We start from the raw sequence: 9,059 nt of genomic DNA, 5'->3' as shown, positions 1-9,059 counted from the left end.
GACCCTACAGGTCAGAGTAGAACTGCCCCATAGGGTTTCCAAGGCTGTGATCTTTATGGAAGCAGACTGCCACATCTTTCTCCCCCAGAGCAGCTGCTGGGTTCGAACCACTGACCTTTTGGTTAGCAGCCGAGTGCTTTACCACTGTGCCATGAGGGCTCCTTATACATAGATATATACATAAATGTATACTATTTTTTTTTCCTGGCTAGGAGGTGAGACAGTCAGGGGAAATATTACAAAAGCTGAGACATCACTGGGACCTAGAGTTGTTCCTTTTTAAGTCTCAGGAGTCCACAGGGGTGTGAGGTCATAGGACACCTCTGACCATTTCCTAGGCAGAGTCACCTCTGGACTAGAGGCAAGACCCCAGAAAAGGTTGTATGGTGTGTCTAGGAAGATGAGATCATACAGTGAGTCTACAGAGACGGGGTGACATGGTGTGTCTAGGAAGACGAGGTCATATGGTATGTCTACGAAGATGAAGTTTATAGTCTCTGAGCTTCCCCGTGGCCCATCACAGCAGTTCCTAGGATTGCTATGCACAGAAGTCATGACAGAGCCACCCACCCTGAAGGGGCCAAGCACAGATAATGAGGGCCATCGCCCAGGCAAACATGGTGTCAGAGCTTTATAAGGTAAACATCTCTGGGAAAGGTGAAACGGTGGCCCAAACTGACCAAGGATAAGAAAATCAAAAAAAAATCCAAACCCATTGCCACCAAGTTGATTCAGACTCATAGCAACTATCTTAGTCATCTAGTGCTGCTATAACAGAAATACCATAACTGGATGGCTTTAACAAAGAGAAATTTATTCTCTTACAGTCTAGGAGCCTAGAAGTCCAAATTCAGGGTACCAGCTCCAAGAGAAATCTTTCTCTCTCTGTCAGCTCTGGGGGAAGGTCCTTGTCATCAATCTTCCCCTGGTCTAGGAGCTTCTCAGCGTTGGAGCTTCAGGTCCAAAGGATGCACTCTGCTCCAGGCATTGCTTTCTTGGTGGTATGAGGTTCCCCCCATCTCTGCACACTTCTCTCTTTTATATCTCAAAAGAGATTGGCTTAAGACACAACCTAACCTTGTAGATTAAGTTCTGCCTCATTGACATAACTGCTCTAATCCTGCTTCATTAACATCATAGAGGTTGGATTTATAAAACAGGAAAATCACATCAGATGACAAAATGTTGGACAATCATACAATACTGGGAATCATAGCCTAGCCAAGTTGACACATATTTTTAGGGGACAGAATTCAATCCATAACAGCGAACCTATAGGACAGAGTAGAACTGCCCCATAGGGTTTCCAAGGAGAAGCTGGTGGATTAGAACTGCCGACCTTTTGGTTAGCAGCAGAGCTCTTAACTACTGGGCCACCAGGGCTCCAACCAAAGACCAAAGGGACCTATAAGTCTCCTCAGATACCTCATGGCTGAAGGGCACCAGGGCAAGATGGTTCCTCTGGGTGACTTGGCACTCCAGAAACTCTCAGAACTTAGGCTAACATGCTAGAGAAGAGGTGGGAGAATGGCTGTGAGGAAACACCTCCCTCCTGGCTGAATGGGCCTGAGTCAGAAGTGCAGAAATCCAATGGGCACTGAAGGGCCCACCCCCTTTCTGACCTCAGCCTCAATTGTCAAGATTCAGAAAATGGCCCTGGAGCACAGCTCAGGGAGCCCAGGCAGGTAGGAGCAGGCAGAGGCTGAAACGAACTTGCTGGGAAAAATAGCACTTCTTTTTGTTCTAGAGTATGGGCAGGAAGGATGAAACCATGAGAAGAAGGGGACCCCTTGGCTGCTGGATTCTTAGCCTGATGAGCTGCAGTCAGACAGAGGTCTCGGTGACAACAGACGTGATTACAGATCTTCCCCCTTTCCTCTTTGAGAAGCAATCCAGTTGCAACCCCCCTTCCCTTTTTGATTGTCCAGCAACCTGATTTTTTCATTTCACTGGAAGTGGAGGAGGGGTGAAGCGCAAGGAGAAAAGTAGAGATGAGAGGGGAAGAAACGAGGTGAAGAACTCAGCGGGGTTGGAGGTGGGGGGCTGTGCTGCTTGGCCAGCTGGTTCCCAGAGGCCCTCTGGCCCTAAGCTCCCAAGTGGACCAAGCCTGCCTGCATCCCTGACCAAGGAGACATGCAACATTGCTGGTCCATAGTGCCCCTGGGATAGGACTTTGGGCAGGCTGCTCCATATAGGGTGCTGATCACACCATAATGCCATATGTTTGTTTACATGCCTGCCTTGCTGACCCCAGGGGATATCATTTTTACCTTTCTCTCCTTTTTTTCTAGTGCTCAGCTCCTCATAGGTAGGCAGGAAGTATTATACGAATAAATCACTTAACAACTGCCTAACCAACCTCTGTAGGTCCCTGAGTGGCACAAACAGTTTGCACTGCACTGGTAAAAGAAAGGTCGGTGGTTCGAACCCACCCAGCAGCACCACGGAGGGCCTGGTGATCTGCTTCCATGAAGATTACAACCAAGAAAACCCTATAGAGCAGTTCTGCTCTGTAACACATAGGGTCACCATGAGTCGCAATCAACTCTATGGCAAGAGGTTTGTGTTTTTGGTTTAAACCACCTGTGGGATATGTAACCTTCATTACCACATCTGAACTCGCTTCATGAACTACTTAATGCAACTGTTAGAAAAAGAAACTATGCCCTGCCCTCATTAAAAAAAAAAAAAAAGAGGTACAAGGAGAAAGTACTCCCCCGTGCTATTTGACAATTGTTCCATTCTACAACAGCCATAATACACTCTCCTAGAACCTCAGTGTTTAATAACCTTGCTTTGGCTTCTCCATCAAGGTATGGCAGCATTTGAAAGAAAGGTAATCTAGTCGCCCTACCACCTCCTTATTACTCAAAGTGCAGTCTGCAAACCAGAGGCATTAGCATCACCTGGGAGCCTGTTAGAATTAGAACTGCCCCCACCCCATATCAGACCTGCTGAATCAGGATCTGCAGTTACCAAGATGCCCCATGACCCATGCTCATATTCAGGTTGGTGTAGTAAGGCCTTAGATGTCAGTGTGGTGGAGAAGAAAGAGCCCTGAGAGTGGGTTAGGAGTGGGAAGACCAGTGAGGAAACTGAGTACCTTGGAGTGGCACGTGCTCATTGTAGTTGTCAATTTTTTTTTTTTTTTTTTAACTATTATTCAAGAGCCAATGAAAGAGAAAACTATAGGGACCTAGAGTACAACATGTGACATCTGGTGCCAAAGCCAGCCTGTCTGACCCCAGAGTGTGGCCCACTTGAGATTTTAGCATATGAATGTTTACTGATGACCTGGAAGGCCAGCAAGACTTACCCACCTGCCCTCTTTCCCACCAAATCCTTGCCTACTACTAGCTGTCCCTTGGAAGCCTTTCTTGACCTCTCCTTCCTCCCTCCTCAGGAGAAATTGACCATTTCCTACTTTATTCCCAGCACAAAGTAGGCACTCAATAATTCTGTGCCAAATAATGAAAATGTTGTGCTAGCAGGCTTGGATCAATTAGTGATTGTAATTGAAGCTGAATGTAATTCATTGTATACTTTTGGGCTGTTCAAGTTTAATTCCACTAAAATTACATCATGAAAAGGGGGCAGGAGGAAGGACCACAGATAAAAGCAGCCATGGGTAAAGTTTTCATGTACAGTAGGCTCACGTTTGAGTTGGATCCTCCCAAGTCACCCTTGCCAACAATAAAAAAATTCACACAGCCACATAGCTAGGGGTTTTTGATGCTCAGTCCCATTTGGACATGGAGTCTAAAATCAAAGGCTTGACTACAGTGCCTGGGCTGTATGGCTGTGGTCATTCTCAGCAGCTAACACCACTCAATTTGGGAATGTTAATTTGCCTTGATCCATTTCTATTGCTGAGTGTTTTCCATTATCCATGCCATCTGAATCTCTTCTCTGAGTTTCACAGACTCAGGGTGTTAAGAGTGAAAAGAGGCCTTTCAGAACGTTTAGATCAGTGGTTTTTAGGCCAATCAGACCTAATACACCCTTTTTACAACGAATGTTTTATAATGCCCCCTTACCATCCTGAAATGAGACCCATAAAGACAATAATCTACCTACATGCATAATATTAAAAAGTCAGATTGATACAGGTGAATTGCATTGGCCATTCAAATGCCAGACTCAGTATTCCATTGGTTATGTGGGAAAATGGTGAACAATGATTCCGAAAGAAAACCCCACCCCCCTCAAATTTCATGGTAATTGCTTTCCTGGAAAATTCAGCAGGTCTTAAAGCCATGCAAAAAATGATTTGTTTCCACGTAAAACAGAGTTAGGTTGTAGATGCAGTTAATTATAAACAGAATTCACACTGCCTGAGTTTTCTGTCGGACATCTGGAAGTCACACAGATAACAGAAAAAGTACATCTGGCATCCCTGGCACCCACTCACTTGATGCCAGTAGCAATCCCCCAGTCACTGTGATAACCAAAAATGTCTCCACACATTTCAAGGAGCAGTAACACCCCCGCTGAGAACCACCGATTAACCCAATCTCCTTAATTTACAGGTAAGAAATCAGAGAGTGTAAGAGGGGGATTTGCCCTAAGTGATCAGCTGGTCACTGCCCACAAGTCTCTGGGCTCCCATTAAAGGGTCCTTCCCAGCTCCATGCTGTGCTTTCCAATCTGAACACTGTGGGAGGAGCTTGGCTCTTGCTCAGAGCTCCTTTGGTTCCAGTGTACTTACTCAGGATGGCTCCCTACACCCCAGAAGATCAAAGTCCCTGCAAAAGAAAATGCAGCCATACAGGGTTGATGGAGAAGTCCTCTAAACTAGGGAATGTCATCTCAGCGCTTTTAAATTAACCTGCCCAAAAGAGCCCAGAATATTTTCCCATCATCAGAAAGCTAGGGAGTATTCTGGCATTGTGGAGAAGCTAACCAGTCGACCCTCCTGCCTTCATTTATGAGAGCCCTGAAACCATCCCAGGTAAAGAAAGGACCCTAGTTTGAGAGCAAAACCAGCATCTGGGCATTACATGGAAACACATTGACTAGTGTGCTGTGTGGAGTAGGATTCTGGGGCCATAACCCCCCTCAACTTCAAGGATTGTGATGCAATGCTCAATTTTTAGAGTCTGCATTCACCATGGTGGGCAGTGGCAGCACCATGCCAGGTATTTGCCATATCTGCTTTAGAACCACCAGACAAATCTGATCTACTTTCCCTGGGTCGAAAGCTCATTCGTTTTGCCCATGGCAGTCTATTTCGTTCCATCGGTTTCTGGCCTTGTGTAAAAATTTGAGGCAAATGTCTCCCTTCTGATGGTTCAATTCTGGGGTAAATAACTTTGCTGCAAATGGTAGTACTAGGGCCTCATCTCAAAATCTCAACCACTGATTCACTTGGTACACATGAATTGCGCATATGCTATATAGCAGTCATTGACGTGTGGAGATTAATCAAACCTGTGGTATTGCACTCAAGAATCATCATTTTTCAAGGCCCTTAATTCATAAAATAATATGCACCACACAAAACTCAACATTAATATCCACCACCTTCCATCTGAAATTGATGTAACCTTAGTTAAGGGATCAAAATGACACAGTGCATAACAACTGATTACAATTAATACCTTGAATATTTATTGCTAAGGCAGCTATATTTTCAGGAAAGTGTCTTTAGACAAAATGGCTAAATATTGGTTATCTTTAAAGTTGATGAAAATAGGTGTCTTGGTTATCTAGTCCTGCTATAACAGAAATACCACAAGTGGATGGCTTTAGCAAACAGAAATTTATTCTCTCACAGTTTAGTAAGGCTAGAAGTCCAAATTCAGGGCACCAGCTCTAGGAAAGGCTTTCTGTCTCTGTCAGCTCTGGGGAAAGACCTTGTTATCAATCTTCCCCTGGTCTAGGAGCTTCTCAACACAGCAATCCAAGGTCCAAATAACATGCTCTGCTCTCAGCTCTTCTTTCTTGGTGGTAGGAAGTCCCCCTTCTCTTTGCTTGCTTCTCTTTTATATCTCAAAAGAGATCAACTCAAGATACAACCTAATCCTATAGATTGAGTCCTGCCTTATTAACATAACTGCCTCTAATCCTGCCTCATTAACATCATAGAGGCTAGGATTTATAACACATAGGATAATTACATCAGATTATAAAATGGAAGACAACCACACAATACTGGGAATCATGGCCTAGCCAAGTTGACACACATTTTTGGGGGACACACTTCAATCCACAACAGTAGGTAACCTACAAAAAGACATCCATAAGAATACAAAATAATCATTAAAAAAAAGCTGCATGTTTAAGAAATACTTCTCAGAAATACAAAATCAAGTCACAAATGTTCCTGAATGAATTGGTTTTAAAAATATTTTTAATGAAAAAAAAAATTTTTTTAAAGCGGCAAGAAATAATAGAAGGTCAACTGAATCTGAAAACATCCAAGAATACTTAATTTTAGGTAAATTGGTCTTTGGGAGCATTAACCCTTAGGCAAATGGATTTTTGGCAATGTGCTTGTAGGAAAATTGGCTTTAGGTGAATTGAAAAAGAGCCAGTCTGGTGGTGGCTGGGGTAGGGAGTGAAGAGACTCATGAAGAGACCAGATCTGCATCAGGATGGTGGTGGTGGAGAGGTAAAGGAGAGCTGGTGGATACAAGGAATGCAAGGAGACAGAGTCTATGGGGATTGCTATAAAGGATAAGGAGGAATAAAGGATGTTACTGCTTTTGAACCTGGGTGATACTGGTGACACCATCCACTGAGGAATGGATGCAGGCCCCTTGGTCAAAATGAAACTCTGGGAAGTACTAAGCCAAAGAGAAATATGAAATGGTCTCATCAAATCATGCCTCCAGGTAGGGCTGCCAATTGACGCCACTGGTCCTCAAGAGTTGTCTGAATCCCTTTATCTCCTCCCAGACCATAGACTCCCACTCACCACTGCCTCCACCAGCAATAGCCACCTTCCTTACCCAAAGCCAGATCCCTTATTAAAAAGACTACAGCTCCTTGAAGGCGGGATTCACGTCTGATTCATTCTGCCTCTCCATTCCTCTCCCCAATAAATGGACGTTAAAAGAACGCATACCTGCCTGCATGAATTAAGGCATATGATCATACAATGACCAGTGAAAGGCCTACTATGGCTTCCACTGTGCTGGTGTCAAAAGGGATGCAAGAGACATAGAAGAAATATCCCGTGCCCTCAAAGAACTGCACAGGGCAGGAAGACAATTGAGTGTGGACGGTGTGAGTGGAGAGAAACGTCAGAATTGAGAGAAGGGCCCAGAGGCTCCCTACAGAAGGAAGGACTTGAGACCTGCTGTGAATGTCAAAAGAAGAGGGGTTGAGTACCTGGAAAATCAGAGATAGCCAGGGTGACCAAGAGCAAGGGCACAGACACAGGGATGAGCCTGGGTCTGTAAAACATCAAGATCAGGCTGTCTAGGAATCTATACACAGTGACAACCCTCACGTGAGCCCTTACTTCACTCACCCTGACATCTAAAATCAGGGAGAGCAGAGAGGAGAGGGAAGCTTCCATACACAGTCCCACTCCCCGATCTCATCCCTGGTTGAACATGGGTCCTGTAGACTGGCCAGCCTAGATGTCTGGCAGGTAGGAAGCACCCCAGGTGAGATTGTCCTCATCTTGGATGCTCCCAGGGATATCTGTATCAAACTATGAGTAAGGAATACTAAATACAGTGATTAAGGAAAGAGCTCCTGCCAGCTCTCTGGGGGGACCTGTGTGGACAGGAGCTAGCAGAATCAATAAAAGAAGTTAAGCCTCTCTCTGCTAAATAGCCAGTTTCTAAGCACCCCATAGGTCATTAGAAAACAAGCATGACTATTATAAAAAGCATATCCACACAACTGGACTCCAGCCAGAATGACATGAGTCTTTGGTTTGTCTTTGACCAGAAAGTAGCATAGAAAGTACCCAATCAGTAGCCTTTACTCTACCTTGGCAACAGCAACAACAAGAACTTGTTGCATTTTAACCTTGTTTGCCCTTGTTCAGCTCTCTGGGAGGTGTCCAGTCTGTAGACATCTCTTTATTTTCTATCTCTGTAGACAACATATTACTCTCCTCTAAATCTCCTCATCCTCGACATCCTACAAACACGGACCTAACACCTGTAAAGACAATAGCTGCAACAATGAGGTTTCTTTTGGTTAAAAAATCAGATACCCAACTTAAAGTAACTAATGCAAAAAAACAAAAAACAGAAGAAGGGTTGGATCATGTAACTGAAAAAATCAGAGGTGGATCTGGCCTGCAGGAATGGCTGGATCCAGAGACTCAAAGGATGAGGCAGGCAAAATAGCCACTGGAGCTTAGCACCCAGTACAAAGGCAGTCATTCTCCATAGCTCCAGCTGAAAGTCACAGGAAGGTCATGAGCCCATACCGGAACCAAACACTATGGCCAGATGGGTAGACTTGTAGGAGATGCAGGGGTCACACTTGTAGGAATGGAAGCCCCTGTAGGAAAAGGCAGTTCTGTCAAAGCTGCAAGGGATACTAGTTAAGACAGTCAATTTCCATGCTGTTAGTTTTTTAATGCTGCTTTTCACTTTCACTGACACTACTATTTATGTTCACACAGTCCCTGAGAAGAGCAACCTCCAGACAACTACTGACATTTTACAGCAGGGGAAGCTGAGGCTCAGAGACCAAAGCTACCTGCCCAGTTAAAGTGGAACAAAGACTTAGGGCCTGACCTCCAGTTGCCTGGCCTAGTGTGACTGACGCTGTCCCTGTCCAGGGGATCTCATCCAGGACAAAGGTAGGGAAGGACCAGAGCCTATTTTCAGCACATCCTGCTGTCTGCTTTTTATGGACATAAACTGCTGCCCGTCAGAACTCCAATCAGCCATAAAACATCCTGACTGTTCATGGCATCTCTTCCTGGGTCCTCTCACAGTCTTGTCACTTCTCCATGCACACTTGGGAGGGAGGGAAAGTGAGAAAGACAGAAACCAGTTGCCATCAGGTCGATCCCAACTCATGCCAATCCCGTATGTGTCAGAGTAGAACTGTGCTCTACAGGGTTTTTAATGGCTAATTTGTCA

Source organism: Trichechus manatus, unplaced genomic scaffold (assembly GCF_000243295.1).
Source record: "Trichechus manatus latirostris isolate Lorelei unplaced genomic scaffold, TriManLat1.0 scaffold00010, whole genome shotgun sequence".
In the NCBI taxonomy this organism is placed as follows: domain Eukaryota; kingdom Metazoa; phylum Chordata; class Mammalia; order Sirenia; family Trichechidae; genus Trichechus; species Trichechus manatus.
Note: the sequence above shows the minus strand (reverse complement) of the source record.